Raw genomic sequence first — 24,882 nt, 5'->3', positions numbered from 1 at the left:
AAATGGTAAACCACTCCAGTGTTCTGGCTTTCTTGGAAATGCCATAGACAGAGGAGCCTATGGGCTCACAAAGAGTTGGACATGGTTGAGTGACTGAGAAGAGAACAAATTAACAGAAAGCAAAGCTGCAACCTAGGTAAAAAATTTTGCAAGATGCCCATTTGGTAAAGAGGTAGTATTCAAAATATTCACCAACCCTGCGAGTGTCTGAGGCACTGAGATGATCGGTGTGGTGGAGTTGGGAATGTTGATAGCTGAAGATGAAGGTGGTGGCTGTTGGGATTTCAAGAGGCTTGCTGGGGCCAATCTTTCCTCTGGCACTGTCTGCCAGCCACAGGCCTGTGGAGCTCCAGGGGCTGCTACTGGAGTGGGTAGGTAGCTGGGTCCAGGCTGTACTGCCTGAATGGTCATCTGGTTTCTGGATCTTTCCCTCACTGTACTTCTTCCAGTTGGCTGTCTCTTCTTCACCAAAGATGCTCAGAAAACTGTCTCAAGCTGCTCTCAGTTTCTGGAGCTTGTTCTTACACTTCATCGTTCCTCTTGTCAAGGATGGAGCAATCTCGCTGCTGCAGCCAGCGGGGATCTGGAGCCCAGAGATCATGAATTTCTGCACTTTGCTGCCGGAATCTTCTCCCTCATGATAGGGACACAGGTTGCTCATCCAGAGCAGAGGCTGGAGGCAGGGACTTGGAAGATTTTCATTTTTCAATATTAAAAAGGCTCTGTGTACATGGTGGGCTATTCTTTTTAGCGTATGCACTTTGTGTTATAGTATTTCTCTCAAGGCTGCTTTACCCTTGTCTCTTTGATATGTTTTCATTACCTTTTATTTCAAAGCATTTCATGTGTAATTAATTAGTTGGTCAGTCATGTCTGAATCTTTGCAACCCCATGGACTGTAGCCTCCCAGGCTCCTCTGTCCATAGGATTCTTCAGGCAAGAATACTGGAGTGGGTAGCCATTCCCTCCTCCAGGGGATCTTCCTGACCCAGGGATCAAACCCTAGTCTCCTGAATTGCAGGTGGATTCTTTACCATCTAAGCCACCAGGGAAGCCCCTAAGATACTTCCCTAAATATTTTCTCTTTGATACATGAATGGATTAAGCCTGTTGTTTAGTGTTTGATATTTTCTTATCATCCTTAGTTATTGATTAGTAACTAATTTGACTGTAGGTAGAGCACACATTTTGTATGATTTCAATTTTTGTACATGTTTTGAGGTTATATCCCAGGATACAGTGTATATCGTGTTTTGAGTTTGTCAGCACTTGAATACATCTCCTGCTCCTTTTCATGGAGGGTTGTATGAATTTTGACTGAATCTTGGAGATAAATGTCGTCCTTGAGTTCTTCTGTACTTACTGAATCTCTCTTGAGTTGTCGTACTAATTTTTTGAAATGAGTATCAAAATCTTTCAGCTCAGTTCAGTTCAATCACTCAGTTGTGTCCTACTCTTTGTGACCCCATGAATTGCAGCACGCCAGGCCTCGCTGTCCATCACCAACTCCTGGAGTCTACCCAAACCCATGTCCATTGTGTCGGTGATGCCATCCAACCATCTCATCCTCTGTTGTTCCCTTCTCCTCCTGCCCTCAATCTTTCCCAGCACCAGAGTATTTTCAAATGAGTCAACTCTCCGCATCAGGTGGCCAAAGTATTGGAGTTCTAGCTTCAACATCAGTCCCTCCAATGAACACCCAAAACTAATCTCCTTTAGGATGGACTGGTTAGATCTCCTTGCAGTCCAAGGGACTCTCAAGAGTCTTCTCCAGCACCACAGTTCAAAAGCATCAATTCTTTCACGCTCAGATTTCTATATAATTCTCACATCCATACATGACTACTGGAAAATCCATAGCCTTGACTAGATGGACCTTTGTTGGCAAAGTAATGTCTCTGCATTCTAATATGCAGTCTAGGTTGGTCATAACTTTACTTCCAGGAGCAAGCATCTTTTAATTTCATGCCTACAATCGCCATCCACAGTAATTTTTGAGACCAGAAAAATAAAGTCAGCCACTGTTTCCACTGTTTCTCCATCTATTTGCTATGAAGTGATGGGACTGGATGCCATGGACTTAGTTTTTTTGATGTTGAGTTTTAAGCTAACATTTTCACTCTCCTCTTTCACTTTCAGCAAGAGGCTATTTAGTGCTTCTTCACTTTCTGCCATAAGGGTGGTGTCATCTGCATATCTGAGGTTGTTGATATTTCTCCCAGCAATCCCGATTCCAGCTTGGGCTTCTTCCAGCCCAGCATTTCTCATGATGCACTCTGCATAGAAGTTAAATAAGCAGGGTGACAATATACAGCCTTGATGTACTCCTTTTCCTATTTGGAACCAGTCTGTTATTCCATGTCCAGTTCTAACTGTTGCTTCCTGACCTGTATATAAGTTTCTCAAGAGGCAGGTCAGGTGGTCTGGTGTTCCCATCTCTTTCAGAATTTCCCACAGTTTACTGTGATCCGCACCGTCAAAGGCTTTGGCATAGTCAATAAAGCACAAATAGGTGTTTTTCTGGAACTCTCTTTCCAGTGATCCAGCAGATGTTAGCAGTTTGATCTCTGGTTCCTCTGCCTTTTCTAAAACCAGCTTGAACATCTGGAATTTCACGGTTCACATATTGCTGAAGCCTGGCTTGGAGAATTTTGACCATTACTTTACTAGCGTGTGAGATGAGTGCAATTGTGCGGTAGTCTGAGCATTCTTTGGCATTACCTTTCTTTGAGATTGGAATGAAAACTGACCTTTTCCAGTCCTGTGGCCACTCTGGAGTTTTCCAAATTTGCTGACATATTGAGTGCAGCAGTTTCAGAGCATCGTCTTTTAGAATTTGAAATAGCTCAACTGGAATCTCATCACCTCCACTAGCTTTGTTTGTAGTGATGCTTCCTAAGGCCCACCTGACTTCACGTTCCACGATGTCCTGCTCTAGGTGAGTGTGAGTGATCACACCTTCATGATTATCTGGGTCGTTAAGTTTTTTTGTTTTTTTTTTTTTGGTACCGTTCTGTGTATTCTTGCCACCTCTTCTTAATATCTTCTGCTTCTGTTAGGTCCATACCATTTCTGTCCTTTATTGAGCCCATCTTTGCATGAAATGTTACCTTGGTATCTCTAATCTAAAGTTAATCAAATCTAATCTAAAATTAATCAAAATCTTTAACCAATATGGATATCTGTATTTCTCCTTCAGTTTGATTGGATTTTACTTTGCATATTTTTCATCTCTATGGCTAAGTGCATGCCCACATATGTATATTCTGTTTTTAAGACAGATTGACAGTTTTATGATGCAATCTCTCTTCCTACCAAGTGACCTTCTTTACTCTGAAGTTGAATTTATTTGATATTAATATAGTCACTTTGGCTTTCTTTTCATTAATATTTGCATAAGATTTTTTCATTATCTTACTTCAACTGCCTATATATTTGAAGAGAGTTACTTGCCACTGGCATATTGTTGGGTCATATTTTTTGATCCACCTTATCAATAGCTGTCTTCTATCTGATACATTCAGATCATTTTCCATTTGATATGATTATTGATTAATTAGAACTTAATTCTGAATTTTTTACATATATATATATATATATATATATATATATATATATATATATAAAATTCCTTCTGTTAATCCTCTCTAGGCTTTCTTTTTCCTCACTTTGAACTACTTACTTGAACCAATTTTTAGAATTCTATTTTGATTTATCTATAGTGCTTCTGAGTGTTTTTCTTTGTACAGCTTTATTGATGAATTTTTATGTATTACACTATTTATATACTTCAATTTTCACAGTCTATTGCTGTCATTTCATCAGCTTGTTTGAAAAGTTGAAGGCTTTCTTCCATTTATGGGCTTTTACTTTCCTTTTTAAAAAATAATTTTCTTAAATGTATCCTGTGTATATACATAGAATCACACCAGTCAGTATTATAATTTTTACTTCAGTCACCAAAAGTAATTTAGAAGACTCATGAGAAAGTTTTCTATTGTATTCATTACTCTTTTGTTAACTGTCTTTCTCCTTTCCTGATATCCCAGTTTCTTTTTTTATCATTCTTCTCCAGTTAGAAAACTTCCAGCCTTTCTTTTAGGGTTAAGTCTGTTAGTTTTCTTTATCTGAGAATATCTTGATTTCCCCTTTAACCCCAAAGGATATTTCACTATGCATGAGATTGTTGAAAGTTCTGTTATTTCAACACTTAAATACTTTTCTTCTGGCCTCAATGTTTGGAGATGAGAAATCTACTGTCTTCTAATTTAATTCTCAGTTAGGTAAAGTGTCATTTTTCTTTGACTACATTCAAGACTTTTTTTTATCTTTAGTTGTTGGGAGCTTAATTATAAAGGATCTTGTTAAGTATTTTTTAGGTTTATTTTGTTTGGAATAACACAATTCACTCAACTTCTTAAACTTGTAGGTTTATAAGATTTTTTTCCCCAAATTGGAAAGTTTTCTTCCATTATTGTTTGCAACCCTTTATTATTGCCTTTTTTCTCCTTTTCATTTGGAATATATGAAGTAAAAAGAAAACTCAGAGAACTCATCATCATGTTATTCTGTAGATCCTCAAGTTCTTTCACCTTTTAGAGTTGTGTTATGCTTGATTTCTATATAACTGTTCAGGACTTTTCAATGTACTTATGAAGAAAGGTATGACATTTCATCTTTTCAGAAGTAGAAGTTCATCTCTTTACTTTTAATCTATCTTGGTCTTTATATTTTAAATAGTTTTTTTTATAGACCTCACACAGTTGTTTATATAAATTCCAACAATCTTGTCTCATATATGATATTATACATGTTTCAATGCCATTCTCCCAAGTAATTAACCTCCAATTAAAATAAATGAATTTATATTTAAAAAATTTCAACAATCTCTTTCTTTTAATTATTATCTTTAGGCCATTCATATTTAAAGTTGGATAAACATCAACCATGTTCATAATCGTTTTCTCTTTATTGACAGAGGCATTTTTTGCTCTTTTATTTAGTTTTAATTGAGCATTTTATAGGATTCCATTTTATCTCCTTTCTAGCATATCAGTTGCCTAGAGTTTACAGTATTCATTTTCACTTTTTAACTAATGTAACAGATTATTTCCTGTGTAATTGAGATACTTTACAACAGAATGTTCCCATTCTTTCCCTCCCATTCTTTGAGTCATTGCTGTCATTCATTTTATTAATACTTTCCATGTGCTATAATCATCAATTGTTTCTATATATGATTTAGAATAATATTGTATTCATTGGAATACCTACTTAGAATTAACAGGATTTTTTGTTTGTTTGTCTGTTTGTTTTTTCACTACCTAAGCTTTGGAAATGTTCCTCCAAATTACTTTTGGATTTTATTTTGATAAGTGTTTGGGGATATTATTGACCTGTGACAAATGCTATAATTTTTAATGATTTTGTTTTTATCATGCAAACTCTGAATTATTTGAGTAGTTTCTGTTGGTTCTCTCTCCTATCATTTATCCAGGAAGAATATCAACTTTATTGTTTGATCATTGTGCATGAACACAAGGATGGCAATTTATTAGCAAGATGCTATAGTTTTTAGTCTTCACTGTGTTCTCACAAATTATTTGTTAGTCACTTAGCCGCATCCAACTCTCATGGACTATAGCCTGACAAGGTCCTCTATCCCTGGGATTCTCCAGGCAAGAGTATTGGAGTGGGTTGCCATTCCCTTCTTCAAATTATAATCCTTAACAAAACATCTCCCTAAGGACTTCAAGCCTAAAAAAGTGATTCCCCTGCAGAATCTAATGATCTGTCAATCATGGTCATTCTGCTGGCTGAGTAACATAGGAGAAAGGGAAGATGAGTGGACACTCTGAGTGCCATCTCCTCTATATCACTTTTAAAACATGTTTATTAGTAAAGATTTGTGTAAATCAAAATTATATTTGAAAGGTGAAAATTCTTTATAATTTGTAAAATTTCAGATACATAATTATATTCAATTATGTAATGTGTAAGTGGCATTGAAAATAATCCCCTAGTTTTATCTTCAAAGTGTTTATTTTCATGTTTAAAAAGAGCCGATTATTTGAGAGAAATTATTTAAAAAACTAATTTCATGACTGGAGAAACCTATATGTAGTATGTCCTCTAATTTTGCAAGAACTCAGCCTTCAGATTTTCATTCCCTTTAGGCAATCAGAACCTCATTATTGAGACCACCTATGGATGGTGTGATTGAAATTTTACATCTGTGCATAATCACCTCATCATGCTGATCTTTCGATGTAAATCTCTAGACCATCATGGACATTACACTAAAAAAGCTTAGGAAGTACTATTTTAGCCCTGACTTGCTCATATTTCATTTTAGCCCCAAATAAATCTGAAACACTACTGAGATACCTATTTTCTCTCAAAGTTTAAAATATTGCACTCTGAAGTTTCTATGATTGGCACATTTTACTTGACACATTCCATGAAGCTAGAGTATCATATAATGTCATACTTGGAAAATTTCGATTTTAATTAATGTGTTATCTTGCTTATTGATTTTAAGGTCTTAACATTTTGCAGTTCATATCATCCTATGTTATTTTGTCAGTGTGTCATTAGTTTGCAAATTAGTGGGATTTTTCTTCATTACCTTCTCAGATGAGAATATTATTGAACATAAGAATTTAGTTTTATATCAAACAAAATTAGTTTTATATTATAAAAACATTGACTTCCACCACTTAACATGCCAAAATATTGTATTAAATGAGGAAAATCATCTTTAAAGGGCACCATAACTACTCTTTAATTTGTTGTAATTTCATTTAATTATTATAGATAGTATTATAAAATTTTATATTTACATTTTTAAAAATTACTTTTAAAACAATCATCAAATGTTTGATTGTTAAGAAGCACTTTTTTTTAAATTGGCAAAAGATTATTTTGTTTATGGAAGTTACATTATAAGTTTAATTACAACCACTTGTAAAAGAATGAAACTAGATCACTTTCTAACACCGTACACAAAAATAAACTCAAAATGGATTAAAGATCTAAATGTAAGACCAGAAACTATAAAACTCCTAGAGGAGAACATAGGCAAAACACTCTCTGACATAAATCACAGCAGGATCCTCTATGATCCACCTCCCAGAATTCTGGAAATAAAAGCGAAAATAAAAAAATGGGATCTAATTAAAATTAAAAGCTTCTGCACAACAAAGGAAACTATAAGCAAGGTGAAAAGACAGCCTTCTGAATGGGAGAAAATAATAGCAAATGAAGCAACTGACAAACAACTCATCTCAAAAATATACAAGCAACTTCTGCAGCTCAATTCCAGAAAAATAAACTACCCAATCAAAAAATGGGCCAAAGAACTAAATAGACATTTCTCCAAAGAAGGCATACGGATGGCTAACAAACACATGAAAAGATGCTCAACATCACTCATTATTAGAGAAATGCAAATCAAAACCACAATGAGGTACCACTTCACACCAGTCAGAATGGCTGCAATCCAAAAATCTGCAAGCAATAAATGCTGGAGAGGGTGTGGAGAAAAGGGAACCCTCCTACACTGTTGGTGGGAATGCAAACTAGTACAGCCACTTTGGAGAACAGTGTGGAGATCCCTTAAAAAATTGCAAATAGAACTACCTTATGACCCAGCAATCCCACTTCTGGGCATACACACCGAGGAAACCAGAATTGAAAGAGACACATGTACCCCAATGTTCATCGCAGCACTGTTTATAATAGCCAGGACATGGAAACAACCTAGATGTCCATCAGCAGATGAATGGATAAGAAAGCTGTGGTACATATACACAATGGAGTATTACTCAGCCGTTAAAAATAATTCATTTGAATCAGTTCTGATGAGATGGATGAAACTGGAGCCAATTATACAGAGTGAAGCAAGCCAGAAAGAAAAACACCAATACAGTATACTAACACATATATATGGAATTTAGGAAGATGGCAATGACGACCCTGTATGCAAGACAGGAAAAAAGACACAGATGTGTATAATGGACTTTTGGACTCAGAGGGAGAGGGAGAGGGTGGGATGATTTGGTAGAATGGGAATTCTAACATGTATACTATCATGTAAGAATTGAATTGCCAGTCCATGTCTGACGTAGGGTGCAGCCTGCTTGGGGCTGGTGCATGGGGATGACCCAGAGAGATGTTGTGGGGAGGGAGGTGGGGGGGGGGTCATGTTTGGGAACGCATGTAAGAATTAAGATTTTAAAATTTAAAAAATTAAAAATAAAATAAAATGTAAAAAAATAATAAAAAAACTCAAAATTGTTTACTATAATAAAGTCTATATTATAAATACAACATAAGTGACAGAAGCTTTGAAAATGATTTTTAAGATAAAATAACTAACTCAATTTAATAAATACCTTTCCTGTTGGCTCAGTGGTATACAAACCTCCTCCCAGCTCAGGAGAGTTGGGTTCGATCTCTGGGTTGGGAAGATCTCAAATAGTAGTAATTGGCAACACACTCTAGTATTCTTCCCTAGGAAATCCTATGGACTGAGGAGCCTACAATGTATGTGAACTGAGAACTTCCAGATTTACAAGCTGGATTTAGAAAAGGCAGGGGAAATAGAGATCAAATTCTGAAATCTGTCAGATAACAGAAAAAGCAAGAGAATTCCAGAAAAAAGCATCTACTCTGCTTCACTAACAACATTAAAGCCTTTGACTGTATGGATCACAACAAACTGTGGAAAATTCTTCAAGAAATGGGAATAACAGATAACCTTTCCTGCCTCCTGAGAAAACTGTATGCTGGTCAAGAAGCAATAGTTAGTACCAGACAAGGAACAACAGATTGATCCAAATTTGGGAAAGGAGTATGTCAAAGCTGTATATTGTCATCCTGCCTACTTAACTTCTATGTAGAGTTGCTGCTACTGTTAAGTCGCTTCAGTGGTGTCCGACCCTGTGCAACCCCAGAGATGGCAGCCCACCAGGCTCCGCCATCCCTGGGATTCTCCAGGCAAGAACACTGGAGTGGGTTGCCATTTCCTTCTCCAATGCATTAAAGTGAAAAGTGAAAGAAGTCTCTCAGTCGTGTCCGACTCTTTGCAACCCCATAGACTGCAGCCTACCAGGCTCCTCCATCCGTGGGATTTTCCAGGCAAGAGTACTGGAGTGGGGTGCCATTGCCTTCTCCATGTAGAGTACATCATGCCAAATGCAGGGCTGAATGAAGCACAAGCTGGAATCAAAATCACCAGGCGATATATCAGTAGGCTTAGATATGCAGAGGACACCACCCTTATGACAGAAAGGTAAGAGGCAGTAAAGAACCCTTTTGATGAAGGTGAAAAAGGAGAATGAAAAATATGGCTTAAAGCTCCACATTCAAAACAATAAGATCATGACATCTAATCCCATCATTTCATTGCAATTAGATGAGGAAACAATGGAAACTGTGACAGACTTTATTTTCTTGGGCTCCAAAATCACTATAGATGGTGACCGCAGCCATAAAAATAAGACACTTGCTCCTTGGGAAAAAAAGTTATGACAAACCTAGACAGGGCATTGCAAAGCAGAGATATCACTTTGCCAACAAATATCCATCTAGTCAAAGCTATGTTTTTTCCAGTAGTCATTATAAATGTTGGACCATAAAAAAGCCTGAGCACCGAAGAATGGATGCTTTGGAACTATGGTACTGGTAAAGACTCTTGAGAGTCCCTTGAACAGCATGAAGGTCAAACCAGTCAATGCTAAAGGAAATCAGTCCTGAGTGTTCATTGAAAGGACTAATGCTGAAACTGAAGCTCCAATACTTTGGCTACCTGACTCATTGGAAAATACCCTGATGCTGGGAAAGATTGAGGGCAGGAGAAGAAGGGGGCAACAAAGTGTAAAATGGTTGGATGGCATCAACAATTTAATGCACAGAAGTTTGAGCAAATTCTGGGAGATAGTGAAGGACAGGGAAGCCTGATTTGCTGCAGCTCTTGGGGTCACAAAGTGTGGGACACAACTGAACAACAGCAACAACATGTGGGGACTTAGCTCCCTGACCAGGGATGATGGAATTTACACTACTTGCATTGGAGAGGAAAGTTTTAACCACTGGAACACCAGAGAAGCCCCCGTTTTGAGTTAATTTTTTGTGAAAGGTATAAGGTCTGTTTCTAAATTCGTTGCTTTTCATGTGGGTATCAAGTTGTCCCAATTTAAAGAAACTTTCTTTGCTCCATTTTATTGCCTTTGAAATGAAAGTGAAAGTGTTACTCGCTCAGTACTGACTCTTAGAGACCCTGTGGATTGTAGCTCGCCAAGCTCCTTTGTCCATGGAATTCTCTAGGCAAGAATATTGGAGTGGGTAGCCATTCCCTTCTCCACAGGAGTTTCCTGACACAGGGATTGAACTCCAGTCTCCTATATTACAGGCAGATTCTTTACCATCTGAGCCACCAGTAAAAGATCAGTAGTCTATATTTATCAGGGTTTATTTCTGTACTTCCTATTCTGTATCATTGATCTGTTAGTCCTTTCTATTGCCAGTACCATACTGTCTTGATCACTGTAGCTTTATATTAATCCTGAAATTGGTTAGTGTCACACTTCCAAATTTATTCCTTCTTAATATTGTGTTGGCTAATCTTGGTCTTTTGCCTCTCCATACACATATTGGTGGCATAGTGGTAAATAACCCACCTGCCAATCCAGGAGACACAAGAGATAGTTCTATCCCTGGGCCAGAAAGATTCCCTGGAATAGGAAATGGCAACCCACTCCAGTATTCTTGCCCAGAAAATTCCATAGACAGAGGAGACTGCCAGGCTACAGTCCATGAGGTCTCAAAGAGTCAGACATGACTGAGCATGAGCACATATGTGCTATAAGTGGTATTGGACTTTTACTTAAAATTCCACTTGATGAAACATGGAAAACCATTGACTTTTGTATTAATCTTGATTCTTCCATGTTGCTATAACTGCTTATTAGTTTCTGAAATTTTCTATCATCCTTTCAGATATTCTAAATTGACAATTATGTCATCTGTGAACAAAGACAGTTTTACTTTCCCCTTCCCAATCACAAAAATATTTTTTCTTCTTGTCTTATTATATTATCTAGGACTTCCAATATGATGTTAAAAAGGAGTGGCGAGAAGGTAAATCCTTATCTTTATACTTGATCATATTAGAGAACTTCGAGTATCTCATGATTAAGCATGATATTAGCTATAGATTTCTTTTTGCAAATAGTCTTTATCAAGTTGACAAAGTATCCCTGTATTCCTAGTTTGCTGAATGTTTTTATCATAAGTGGTGTTGGACTTTTTTTTCAAATTCTTTTCTTCATCTATTATATAATAATTTATTTTTCTTTCTCAGCTTATTGATATGAGGTTGTATTAATTAATATTTAAAAATGAAATTAATGTTTCATACCTGGGATGAATCCCACTTGGTCATGGTGTATAATTATTTTTATACATCATTAGACTCTATTTCACATAGGACATTTGACACAGAGCAATGACATGAAACCTCCCTTATGGCAGAAAGTGAAGAGGAACTAAAGAGCCTGTTGATGAAAGTGAAAGAGAAGAGTGAAGAAGCTGGCTTAAAACTCAACATTCAAAAAACTATGATCATGGCATCCAATTCCATCACGTCAAATCAATGGGGAAACAATGGAAACTGTGAAAGACTTTATTTTTTTGGGCCCCAAAATCACTGCAGATGGTGACTGCAGCCATGAAATTAAAACACGCTTGCTCCTTGGAAGAAAAGGCATGACAAACCTAAACAGCATATTAAAAAGCAGAGACTTTACCTTGCCATTAAAGGTCCATATAGTCAAAGCTATGGTTTTGCTAGTAGTCATGTATAGACGTAAGAGTTGGACTATAAAGAAAGCTGAGCACCAAGAATTGACACTTTTGAACCGTGATGTTGGAGAAGACTCCTGAGAGTCCCTTGGACTGCAAGGAAATCAAAATAGTCAATCCAAAAGGAAATCAATCCTGAACATTCATTGGAAGGACTGATGCTGAAGCTGAAACTCCAATACTTTGGACACCTGATATGAAGAGCAGATTTGTTCGAAAAGACCCTGATGCTGGAAACGACTGAAGGGAGGAGGAGAAGGGTAGGACAAAGGATGAGATGGTTGAAAGGCATCACCAACTCAATGGACATGAGTTTGAGCAAGCTCCAGAAGACGGTGAAGGATAGGGAAGCCTGGTGTGTTCCAGTCCATGGGGTCACGGAGAGTTGGACACAACTGAGGAATGGAACAACAGTAACAACAGATTCTATTTGCTGACAGCTGTTTAGAATTTTACATCTATGTTCATGAAAAAGACATTGGTCTGTATTTCTCCAGTAAAATTTGTAATTTCAGTGTAATGCTGACCTCATAGAGTGTGCTAAAAGTAGTTTTTATGTTTCTATCCTCTGAAAAAAGTGAGGTACAATTGCTATAATTTCTTCCTTAAATGTTTAATAGAATTCATCAATGAATCCGATTGTTTCTTGTGCTCTCTGTTTTGTAAGGCTGTTAATTACTGATTCATTTTAAATGATTTAGGCCTAATTCAACACATCTATATATTCTTGGGTGTGTTATGGCATATTGTCTTTCTGGCAATTAGTCCATTTTATCCATATTATCAACGATGTGGGCATAGCTATTTCATTATTATCCTTTTCATTTCCATGGTATCTGCAGTAAATTTCCTTCTTCCATTTTTGATATTATCAATAGCAATTTGTGTCTGCTCTCTTTTTTCTTTGTTATCCTAGTTAAATGCTAAGTTGCTTCAGTTGTGTCTGACTCTTTGAGACCCTATGGACAGTAGCCTGCCAGGCCCCTCTGTCCATGGGATTTTCTAAGCAAAAATACTGAAGTGGGTTGCCATTTCCTTCTCCAGGTTAAAAGATTATTAATTTTATCAGTTTTTTTCAAAGTATCACCTTTTTGTTCTGATGATTTTCTGTACTGATTTTTTGTTTTCAACTTATGCTTATTTTGAATTTAATTTGCTCTTATTTTGCCATTTTTTTATGGTGGAAAGTTCTTCTATTGTTGGAGTTTAGATCTGTCATCTTTTATACTACATACATTTAATGATATAAAAGTTCCTCTAGTACTTCTTTTGTTGTATTCCTCAAATTCTGATAAATTGCTTTCACTTTTTCATTCAAAAGTATTTTTTTTTTTAATTTTTCTTAAAATTTTATTTGACCCATGTGTCATTTGGAAGTGTGTTGTTTAATCTCCTTGTGTTTTGGACTTTTCCAGTTATCTTCATATAACTATTTATTTTTGGTTTAGTTTCTTGTAGTTTGAGAGCAGACATTGTATTATTTCTATTCTTTTAAATTTGCTGTGTTCTATGGCTCACAGTGTGAGCCACAGCCACAGTGACTTCCCTGGTGGCTCAGACTGTAAAGCGTCTGTCTACCATGTGGGAGACCCGGCTTCGAGCCCTAGGTTGGGAAGATCCCCTGGAGAAGGAAATGGCAATTCACTCCAGTACTGTTGCCTGGAAAATCCCATGGACAGAGAAGTCTGGTAGGCTACAGTCTGTGGGGTCACAAAGAGTCGGACATGACTGAGCAACTACACACTTCATGGCTCATAGCGTGGTCTATCTTTGTGAATGTCCCATGTGTGCTTGAGAAAAATGTGCATTCTGCTATAGTTGGATGAAGTGCTTTCTAGATGTCAATTTTACCTGTTTAATTGAGAGTGTAGGGTTTTTTGTTTTTTTTTTTTTAATTTGCAATTGCCCTATAGTTGCTTTACAATGTTGTGTTAGTTTTTGCTGTGCAAAAAAGTGTGTCAGCTATAGGTATATATATATCCCCTCTTTTTTTTGGATTTCCATCCTATTCAGGTCACCACAGGGCATTGAATATAATTCCTTATGCTATACAATAGGTTCTCATTAGTTATATATTTTATACTTAGTATCAATAGTGTATAGATAGCGTTTGGTGCTTTCAGCTGTATCTTACTGATTTTCTGGCTGCTAGATCTGTCCATCTGGCAAAGGGGTGTTAAAGTTTCTAACTATGATGTTGGGTTCATCTGTTTCTCTGTAAGTCCTACCAGGTTTTCACTCACATTGCTTGATACTCTGTTGTTAGGCATATGCATGTTAAGAATTGTCATGTCTTAAAAATTAATCCCTTTATCATTATGTAAGTCCTGTGTCTTTGACTTTCCTTGGTGTCAGCTCTGTCTGAAATTAGGATAACTACTCTTGCTTTCTTTTCATTTGTGTTGTTCTTGTTCAATCGCTCCGTTGTGTCGGACCCTGTGACCACATGGACTGCATTACGCCAGGTTTCCCTGCCTTTCACCGTCTCCTGGAGTTTGCTCAAACTCAGGTCCATTGAGTAAGTGTTGCCATGCAACCATCTCATCCTTTGTCATCCCTTCTCTTCTGCCTTCAATCTTTCCCAGCATCAGGATCTTTTCTAATGAGTTGGCTCTTCACCTCAGATGATCAGAGTATTGGGCTTCAGCATCAGTCCTTCCAATGAATATTCAGAATTGATTTCCTTTAGGATTGACTGGTTTGATCTCCTTTCATTTGTGTTAGCATGGTATATTTTTCTCCATCCATTTGCTCTTACTCTATCTGTATTTAAAGTGAGTTTCCTATAGATGACACATGGTTGAGTATGGTCTTGATCCTCTGTGGCAATATCTTTCTTAACTGGTACAGTTAGGCCATTGACATTCAAAGTGATTATTAATAGAGCTGGACTAGTACCTACTGTATTAGTTCCTGTTTCCTCTTTGTTCCCTTGTTTTTTGTAACTGCTTTTGTCTGTCACTCCTTTGGGGACTTTCATGATTTTATGATTCCATTTCTCTCCTAGGGCTTCCCTGATAGCTCAGTTGGTAAAGAACCTGCCTGCAATTAAACCACAATTTTCTCTCCTTAGTTACCTGTATTTTTGAGCATGTAATGATTCTCTTTTCTCTTTTTAGTATTTCAGTTATGTTTCTTTTTTTCACTTTTTTAGTGGTTGTTTTAGAGTTTTCAGTATACATTTATGATGTGCCAATCTACTTTCAACTAGGACTGTACAACTTCCCAGGTAATGTGTACATCTTTTGAAACTAACCCTAATTTCCTTTCATTCCTTATACCATTGTTGCCATCATTTCACTTATAATAAGGATAAATTACCATATATATGACATATACATAAGCATACATGGTTGAATATCATATTGCTGTTTTTATTTTCAACAGACTGTTATCTATAAAATCAATTAAAAATAAGAAAAATGAAAGTCTTTTTTTTTTTAATCTTCATATATTTCTCTTTCATGCTCTTCCTGTATGTAGATCTGGGGTTATAACTTATTTTCCTTCTTTCTTCTGAACTTATTTTAACTTTTTTCTCAAGGCAAGTCCACTAGGAACAAATTCTTTCAATTTTTGTTTGTCAGAAAGTCTATTTCTCCTTCACCTTTGAAAGATAATTGCCTAGTGTACAGAATCTAATTTGGTGGTTGTTGTCTACCAACATTGTACATATTTTTGTTTATTCTCTTCTTGTTTTCATGTTTTCCAAAGAGAAGTTGTATGTTATTCTTTGTTCTTCTCTAGGGAAAATGCATTTTCCCTCTACCTTGTTTTAGAAGATTTTTGTTTATTTTTGATTTTGTATACTTTGAAAAATATGTGCTGTGCTGAGGTGTAATTTCTTTTCTTTTTTTTTTTTTAAATTTATCCTTCTTCATATTCTCTTGTTACTGAATTGAGTCTAATTATCTTACTCTCAGGTCTAGCCCAGCCTCTGAGTGGGAAGATTCTTTTCTTTTTCTAGTTTGAGGAGGTAAATAACAAAACAAAAACTGAGATCAATACAGCACAGACTTTATTCAGTGGTCAAAGAATGGAGAAGTAGAAACTAAGTTCACAGATAAACTTCTCCCACCTGGAGAGAGAAATTTAATTATAAAGAGTAGAGACAAAGGGTGGAAGAGTAAGGGTGAAGCTAATGATGGGGAGACATGATAATTAGTTGGTGGGTAAGGGGGAGGGCTTTTTCTAGGGACTAGGTGCCCCTCAATTTTTGCCTTTTTGTGATACTTAGTGTCTAGTCCTAACTACTGGTATGCGTGTCATTTAATATGCAAATATAGTAGCACCGTGTATAAAGAGACTCAGGGTCTGTTGCAGGTCTGATTTGTTGCCATCTTGGTCCCTGCTGGTCTCATATGGTGTGGGTTTTTTATTGATTCCTTTCTTGTCTGTGAACCCCTTACTTAAAGATTTATGTTAAATGCTGGGGAAGGGTGGGAGTTAGACGGTTTTAAACAAATACTTGGAGAAGTTCTGGCAACACTGTGAGCTTCTTGGATCTTTGGTCTTGTGTCAGATATTAATTTGGAGAAATTATCAATTTTTGTTTCAAATATTTCTTCAGTTTTTCTTTTCGTTTTCTCTTTTCCTTCTCTTTCTGGAGTTTACATGCGTATCTGTTGTAGTTGTCCCACAGTTCTTCGAGTCTCTCGTCAGTTTTGTCAGTCATTGTTCTCTTTGCTGTTCGGTTTCTGAGGATTCTAGTGATACAATCTCAAGCTCAGAAAGTCTATCCTCACCCATGCACAGTCACCTAACTAGCCCATCACAGACAGTCTTTATTTCTGTTCCCCTCTCGTTTTCTATCTCTGTCATTTACTTTGGGTCTGTTCTTATAATTTGCATTTCCCTGCTTATATTTTTATCTTTTTTTTTTTTTTTGAGAGAGAGAGAGAAAATATCTTTTTATTTTATTTTTACTTTACAATACTATATTAAATCCACAGCAAACATTATCCTCAATGGTGAAAAATTGAAAGTATTTTTATCTGTTTTTGAAGCATCTGCTCTATCCATTAGAATCCTTAGCATATTAATCGTATTCCTTTCCAATTCACAGTCTAATCATATCAGTACCCCTGCCATGCCTGGTTCTGATGCTTGCTCTGTCTCTTTAATTTTTTTTCTTTTTTTTTTTTCCTTTTAGTATGCATTGTATTTTTTTCATGATATCCAGATGTGATGTACTGGTAAAAAGAAACTTCTGTAAATAGTCCTTTAGTGAAGTGGTGATGAGGTATGAGAGGAGAGAAAGCATCCTGTAGTCCTATGATTGTCTTTGTTGTTTAGTTAGTTGTGTCTGATTCTTTGTGACCCCATGGACTATATAGCCTGCAAGGCTGCCTGATCCATGGGATTTCCCAGGCAAGAATACTGGACTGGGTTGTCATTTCCTTCTCTGGGGGTCTTCCCCACCCAGGGATTGAACCTGTGTCTCTCGTATTGGCAGGCAGATTCTTTACTGCTGAACCACCAGGAAAGACCCTCCAAATCAGTTTAGTTCTGATCAAACCCCCAGAGGATTAGGCTCTGGTTAACGAGTTTCTCCTGCAAAAAGGCCTTATTAACCAGACAGAATGTTTCGGCATCTCTCAAAATGGTTCCTTTCCACAGCCTCATGACAGAAACTAGAAAGGATTTTTCTCTGATATTTACAGTGAGAACTTGGCTAAGCTCCTAGAGGTAAATTTCACCATCTTGTGCAGTTTGTAGCTCTGAGACTTGTCTGCAGTGAGCCCCCAGCAATTCACCAATTACAGTACAGATTTTCCTATGTTGGCTCTGGTTCCTGCAGTGGTTCATCTCCCTAGATTCTGCTCTGGTAAGACATGCCTGCCTCTGTGTGTTTGCCTGTCTGTCTCTCTTGTCCTGAAGGTAGTAGTTTTTCCTGTGTTTGTCTTTTTATCCAGGAAGAGTTGTTGATTTCCAGTCTGTTCAGTATTTTACCTGTTAGGGTAGTGTGATAACTTCCAAGCTCTTTATAGGCAGAAATGGAAACTGAAAGTCCATCTGTTGTTCTTGGAAAAAAAAAAAAATCCGTGCATCAACTGAAAAGTTAATTCCATTAACAGTGTACTTCAAATGAGTTTGGGGAGAAATATTTTTTTTCTTAATTTATCATAGAAAATTGTCTGTAACAAAAAACAAAAAAGCATTTATTTCTTACATTGGAAATTAAAGATGTATATACATTGACATAAAAATAGATATGGTGTTTCAAACAAGTTTACAAAAATAATAATAAATGAGAATTCATTTTCAGTAGAACAACTTATGAAAATTTTTGTAAACATAAATCAAGCATAGCCAAAATGGAATAGGGAAATGCATTGGGGATAATATTTTTTGAAGCTTATTATCCTGTTGGATTATAAACCAGACCCTCTTTAGCTAATTTAGTATTCAAAACACCTTGAGAGTACATGTTTTTGTTTGAATTATAGGCTATTTAAAAAAGGCATGATAAATTCAGTTTATTGATATAATGTGATACAGCATTTTATCCCAGATGGTCCGATTTGAAGAGGGAAACTTTACAAAATATAAACATATTTATGAGACATGCTCCTAATAATTACTTTGAAAAACGAATATTTGTAAGTATTATTTCAGAAGATGTTAATCCTGAATAGAGGCAGGTAGCTAACAGTATTTCTATCACTGTATGCAAAATGAAATATGTCTTTGACATCTTTGACAAATACATGCTTGACATCCAAGCATTTCTTAATATTTGTTGTCTTTTTTGTCTTCTAGCAAGGCTTTGACATTCTATTCTATTATTTTGTTTTCTCGATGTGGTATATGTATGCACTATTAGTTCCAAATCCTTGAGCAGATATAAGTAGACCAAAATTTCCTTTTGTTTTAATATTTAATCCAGTAGACCAATGTTTGAATTTTTGTAACAGTATATCACGTGTGAGCATGTCCAACTCTTTGCAACCCATGGACTGTAGCCCACCAGGCTCCACTGCCCATGGGGATTCTCCAGGCAAAAACATTGGAGTGGGTGGCCATGTTCTCCTCCAAGGGGTCTTCCCAACCCAGGGATCGAACCCAGATCTCCTACATTTCAGGCAGATTCTTTACTGTCTGAGCCACCAGAGAAGCCCAAGAATAGTGAAGTGGGTAGTAGATCCCTTCACCATGGGAACTTCTCAACCCAGGGTTCAAACTGGGGTCTCCTGCATTGCAGGTGGATTCTTTACCAGCTAAGCCACCCAGGAAGCCCCAACAGTATATCATAAACCATACATGTCTCTCAGTTCAGTGTTTCTGACTAATGCTTACATGAAATCATTTATATTTTGTCTCATTGTATTAATAAAATATTAATATTAACTATATATGGACAAAAACTCTAGAATTGTATTCTAAATTCTATTGATAACAACTGATAATTGTATGGAGCTATTTGAAAAACTCATTGTGCATCCTCAAAGATTTGTCTGTCTTGGATGTTGTTGACTTTAAGAAAAGCATCACAGTATCATACTCTGTGTCATGATTTTTGCAACTGTGTGTATCAGAATGTATCTCCACCTTGCCTCCTATATTTAATCCATACTTTTGTCAGTGTGTATAGTATCACAAGACTCAAATGTGCTGAATAAACTTGTGGAGAAGAGAAAAATTAAGAGAGAAATGTAAAAAATACACAAAGCAATTGTTAAGAGCATATTGGTACTAGAGAAAGCACAGTAGATTGCTTTTTGGATACATGTGTCTGTATGTCTGTTTGCTATTTTAGTTGTATTTTGGGGAAACAGATTGGAGATGTGGTGTTACTGTTAAAATTACCTGATTTACAGAAAGTATTCTAATCAGTATTTTTGTATATAAGTCTGAATTTTCAGGAACAGTTTGCTGGTGTTTAGCAGGAAATGCCTGCTATGTTATTTTTAGAATACCAGTGGGCCGGTATCTTTCTTTATGGTTTTTACATATTCCTCTCATTTTTTTCAGACTAATTCATGGAAAAAATACTGTTGTTCTCTAACATCCTGTGAAATCAAAATTGGTAAGTGGATAATTTGGCAATTCTATTATTTTCATTAATGCTATTTTCATTATTTCTATTACTTTTATTAATAGAATTATTAATAATTCTATTATTTTCTATCATTCTATATTTTTGGACCTATAATCTATCACATTGGCAGTGTTTACCAAAATGATTCATGCATCCCTTCATTTTTATCTATACATGGATAGTAAAATACTGTTTTACTTTATCATGATAAGGATAACAAGAATTAAAAGACCTTCCCAAAACTGATACATAAAGATATTAAATTTAATATTTGTAGGGGAATCACCTTCAAGTCTTGGAGTCTTCTATTACTATGTGTGTATATTTATGTATGGGATTTAGTATGGTATGGACATTATACTATAATCAATATTCTAGAAGATGACTTAGATTTTCTATTATAATGCCAAAAATATTAATAGAATGCATTGCCTTGAAATTATTATAATTTAAGTCTTTTCATGGGGCTGAAATAGGCTGAAATATACTCAGCTATATTTTTTAAAAATTCATTGAAAAAATTATATATGTTTACTTTGACAAACATCTTCTGTATAATATTAAGAAAGTTTTCTATTACTAGTAGGAAAAATATGCAGAAAGGCTCTAAGGAAAAAAATATATATTATTGCAAACAAATTCACACACATATAGGTTTGCAGTCCTAAATGTAACTTCTGGTTTGGAAGTTTGTTGTGTTATATTTTGCTTTTATGAATTCTCATCACATTTGAGACTCAGTTCTGACTTCACATTTGTGTAATGGATGTTGACTGTTTATGATCTTTTTTCCCCTCATAATCTGTAATTATGGTACTTGAGAATAAAAAGTAACAGAGTCATCTTATTTTTCTTCTGTTAGTATTGTACTTGAAAGAGTTTCACTGTAAATGTATCATCATTTTGAGATGAAGTATTTCATTATTTTTATTAGAGCATTTTAAAAGCTGTTTTTATATTATCTGCTATAATTCTTAATTTAATTTCTGATGATATTTCTTTATTTTGCATACCTTGTGATTTTTTTATTCAAATTTTGTCAAGGTGACAAAGTCAAAAAAGAAATGAAAATAATTATTTAAAAATTATTTAGATCAAAATTTTAAAGAAGATGCCAAAGTCCAAAACTGTAATTAAAAAGGAAAGTAATTTAGACTCACCAGGTACCAAACAGAACAAGGCAACATCACATTAAAATTTTATGTAAAGGAAGGAAATGCAGGTGAATGTTTTACATAACTCTACATGAGTTTAACTTGTCAATGAAACAAGGAAAATGAGATAATATGCAGAAGTATGAAATTATGTGAAATATTAAATGGTTAATGTGTTGACATATTTAAGTATCTTTGACCATGGTTTTATTCCTTCATTCTGAAAATAGTGTTATGCCTTCTCAATTACTTTTTGTAATAACTCCTTTTGTAAAATACATCAAGATTTTAACAGTATTGATAATCTTGCTATTGTATAAGTTCCTAACCATGTGGTGTCCTGTAAGTTGATACATGGTAGACTTTGGAAGCATTCTATCCCTTCTCTAGTTCCTGCTGCTAATTTCAGGTGTTCATTTAAGTTTTCCTTGACCATTTATTATAAAATACCATAACATAGTAAAGAAAAAAAAAAGCCAAAGTTATCTTGGATGTAGTCTGGGTAAAAGAAAAGGTTGAAATGTGATTAACATTCAAAGAGTAAGAAAACCTATCTAGTGGTTTAAGTAGGCAATCTTTCCTCGTTATAGTTAATCCATGATTATTAAAAGATACAGATGTAAGATTTTGGTTTACAACTTGAACTCTGTACAGCCCTTCTCAAAATCTGCTGCGAGACATATTGGAATGTACTCTACTTGTAGTAAAACTGGCACAATCTGGTCTTCTCCTTGGTGTTGATAAACTTTAGAAAATGGTGGTTTAAAGACTTGGACTCTTTTCAAGGTGGTCTTAATTTTAGCTTACTACCCATCATAGAGCATGCCTGGGACTTACTTAACCCTTTTCATTGTTTAACATGAAAATATGTAACTGTGGTATAGTAATAAGTATCTTAAATAACATGAAAATATGTACTGTGGTACAGTAGTAAATATCCTAAATGGTATGACCCTAAGTTACTTTATGGTCTCATTTTGTCAGTGGTATACAAAACTAAGCTTGCAAGTCTGGACTCTTCTGATTTAATAAAATGACTGATTCTGCATAGTTCAAACTGATTGACCGATATTAGACTCAACTCTATAGGAAAATCTAAAAACCAGGAGATGATTAAAGTCTCATATAACCTAAATTCTTATAACTTATCATATGATTTTCAGCTGATTTAGGGGAGGCGAGTTGACATTTAAGGTCGAAAAACCTGTTTGTATACTAGATTGTTTCTAGAGGCACTTTTTTTTTTAATTTGCTATGTTGATTGATATTTATTATATTCTAGAAATTTTGTGAAAGTGTAAATGTACTTGGAGGAAGTCAAGGATATAGAAAATAAAGGCATTCTATTTTTTTTTTTTTGTGCCTGTATTTGGTACCAAGAGTCATAACATTAATATAGAAAAAGGATCTTTTCTTTAATTCACATTAACTTTTGGAAATAATATCTACAAACCAAGAGCTCTAGGTACCAGAAACCCTAAACACCCTAATATTGTTTCAACCTCTGTTACTGTGATGCCTTGAAACATGGTCTCCAGAAAAATAAATGGGCCCTTGGCATCTATTTCCAACATTTAGCTACCAAAATAGCAAACAATACTAGACATAAAATACATGTGGGTGATATCAGTATCTATGAGTATGTTTAAATAATTTTATATTTTAGGTTAGTGAGAAAACTTGAAGAAAGCTCCTATAAAATATATTGTTCAAGTAATATCACTTGTCAGTTACATTAATGCATAGGAAATACACAAACATACACACATAAATAAAAACCTAACAATTTAATACTAGAAGTATAAAATATAAGACACAACAATAAGGTAATAAAAGAAATGTACAAAATATATAACAAATGATGTTTAAATCAAAATTGAAACCTAAAGCTATGCTTAGTTAGAGATGAACAGACCAAGTTTGTTAAACAGTCAGCAAATTTTTTTAAGTTAACTAATAATTTGCTTCAAATAAATAAAAGAAACATAGTTAAATTATAGATGGAAATTAATGCACAAAAACAAAGAAATAAAATCTGTAAAATGGATTAAATAATTCAGGAACCGATAGCTTTAAAAAAGATGAAATGATTACTGATAAATCTATACAACAATGAAAAGAGAAAAACAAAGAGTAACTAAAATGGAATAGCTAAAATATATGTTTGCATCTGTGGGTATGCATGTGTTTGTATGTATAACTAAATGTGTGATGGTGAGTCAATGAATTTGAAAGCCTTATAAGAAATTATACTCAAGCAGAGCCAGAATTTCATAAAATTAATCCAATGAAGTACAAATAACTTAATGACTCAATATTCAGAGTAAATAGTCATCAAATCAAAAATTAAAAAAAACAAAAGCACCAACTAATGGTTTCTAAAAGTTAGTAAAATTTAAATTCAAATTATGGACTCTTCCTTATTTCTATGATAAATAACAATTTTCATTTTATAAAGCAGACACATCGTGGAAAATATAGGCTACATTAAGTTTCAGTTCAGTGCAACCACTCAGCTGTGTCCAACCCTTTGGAACCCAATGGACTGCAGCATGCCAGTCTTTCCTGTCCATAACCAACACTTGGAGCTTGCTCAACCTCATGTCCATAGAGTCAATGATGTCATCCAACCATCTCATCCTCTGTCATCCCCTACTCCTCCTGCCTTCAATCTTTCCCAACTTCAGGGTCTTTTCCATACACTCAGTTCTTTGCATCAGGTGGCCAAAGTATTGGAATTTCAGCTTCAGCATCAGTCCTTCCAGTGAATATTCTGGACTAATTTTCTTTAGGGTTGATTCGTTTGATCTCCTTGCAGTCCAAGGGACTGCCAAGAGTCTTCTCCAACATGACAGTTCAAAAGCATCAATTCATTGATGCTCAGCTTTTTTATGGTCCAACTCTCACATCCATACCCGACTACTAGAAAAACCATAGCATTGACTAGATGGACCTTTGTTGGCAAAGTAATGTCTGTGCTTTTTAATATGCTGTCTAGGTTGGTCACAGTTTTTCTTCCGATGAGCAAGCATCTTTTAATTTCATGTCTTTAGTCATCATCTGCAGTGACTTCAGAGCCCAAGAAAATAAAGTCTGTCACAATTTCCAATGTTTCCCCATATATTTCTCATGATGTGATAGGACCAGATGACATGATCTTCTTTTTATGAATGTTGAGTTTTAAACCAGCTTTTTTCATTCATTTTTCACTTTCATCAAGAGGTTCTTTAGTTCTTTGCTTTCTGCCATTAGGGTGATGTCATCTGCATATCTGAGGTTATTTATATTTCTCCAGACAATCTTGATTCTAGCTTGTGCTTCATCCAGCCATGCATTTCACATGATGTAATCTGCATATAAGTTAAATGAGCAGGGTGACAATATACATCTTTGACATACTCCTTTCCCAATTTGGAACCAGTCTGTTTTTCATGTCTGGTTCTACCTGTTGCTTCTTGATGTGCATACAGATTTCTCAGGAGGCAGGTAAAGTGGTCTGATATTCCCATCTCTTGAAGAATTTTCCACAGTTTGTTGTGATCCACGCAGTCAAAGGCTTCAGCATAGCAAATAAAGCAGAAGTTAATGTTTTTCTGGAACTCTATTGCTTTCTCTATGGTCCAGTGGATGTTAGCAATTTGATCTCTGGTTCTTCGGCCTTTTCTAAGTCCAGCTGGGACATTTGGAAGATCTCAGTTCATGAACTATTAAAGCCTGCCGCTGCTGCTGCTAAGTCGCTTCAGTTGTGTCCGACTCTGTGCGACCCCGTAGATGGCAGCCCACCAGGCTTCACCGTCCCTGGGATTCTCCAGCCAAGAACAC

The 24,882-nt window shown here is 35.6% G+C and overlaps 1 pseudogene; it reads left to right on the top strand.

Moving 5' to 3' along the window:
* Nucleotides 1–220: 220 nt before the first annotated feature.
* Nucleotides 221–24,882, top strand: part of LOC138416288 (large ribosomal subunit protein uL24-like) — a 36,453-nt pseudogene continuing 11,791 nt past the window's right edge.

The sequence above is a fragment of the Ovis canadensis genome, chromosome 12, assembly GCF_042477335.2.
Source record: "Ovis canadensis isolate MfBH-ARS-UI-01 breed Bighorn chromosome 12, ARS-UI_OviCan_v2, whole genome shotgun sequence".
NCBI lineage: Eukaryota > Metazoa > Chordata > Mammalia > Artiodactyla > Bovidae > Ovis > Ovis canadensis.
The sequence above is the reverse complement of the archived record's forward strand: the minus strand, read 5'-3'. Positions and strand labels throughout refer to the sequence as shown.